At 41.0% G+C, this 798-nt stretch overlaps 1 protein-coding gene across 1 annotated transcript in view; it reads left to right on the top strand.

Moving 5' to 3' along the window:
• Positions 1 to 798, top strand: part of DYNC2H1 (dynein, cytoplasmic 2, heavy chain 1) — a 440,751-nt gene that overhangs the window by 153,578 nt on the left and 286,375 nt on the right. The window lies entirely within an intron of this gene.

Here is a 798-nt window from a genome sequence, read left to right as displayed (position 1 = left end):
TTTTTTTTTAAATTTTTTATTATTTTTGTGTGCAGGTACCGTCAAATCAGATCTGACTGGTACGGGAGGTGAGTCCCCCTCCTTCCCCGGCAGAGCATCTGGTGGATTCAAACCATGCACTCTGGGATTGTAGTTGCAGCTTCTTACCACTAGGCCACCAGAGCTCTCCTTAAGCCTGCTTTTCCTTGCCTTTGCTTTTTGCCATCCAGCTACTAATGCTCTCAGCTTCTTTTTTATCTGCCAGAAGAAATGTACTAATTTTTGCTGCATACTAAATTGCAGCCAGAGTGCTCTTTGGAAGCAAAGATGTTGAAGCCTTGTCTCTCGTACTTGAGGCAAGTGGCTAGGAGAGACTACTCCTTTGAAAGGGATATCATGCTCAGAAAGATCAGTGAAAGAGAGGAAAGCCCCCAGTAATGGATTGATATATTGACAGCAGCAGTCCTCTCAAGAACGTGAGAGACATTGAGAATAGCACAGGCTAGGACATACTTTGAAGTCTGTTGTTCATAGGGGCACAATGAGTCATACTCAGCAGCACCCAACAACAGTAGCAGCACTTTATTGATCCATACTTAACTGATTTACCTTTTGTATTCTTAGGGTTTGAGAAGAGAGAAACTGTATCCATTTGAAGTCTCCAGCACTTTCAGCTAGAAATATGCAATTATGTATTTATAGTTACTTTTTATTTTCCAATGTATACTCATGTGCAAATTCAAGCTAAAGCTGAGGAAAATTAAACCAAATCCAAGGCAACCAAAATATGACTTTGAGTCTATCCCACCTGAATTTCAG

Source organism: Elephantulus edwardii, unplaced genomic scaffold, assembly GCF_000299155.1.
Source record: "Elephantulus edwardii isolate Elephantulus edwardi_28Jun2011 unplaced genomic scaffold, EleEdw1.0 scaffold00056, whole genome shotgun sequence".
Taxonomy (NCBI): Eukaryota; Metazoa; Chordata; class Mammalia; order Macroscelidea; family Macroscelididae; genus Elephantulus; species Elephantulus edwardii.
The sequence above is the reverse complement of the archived record's forward strand: the minus strand, read 5'-3'. Positions and strand labels throughout refer to the sequence as shown.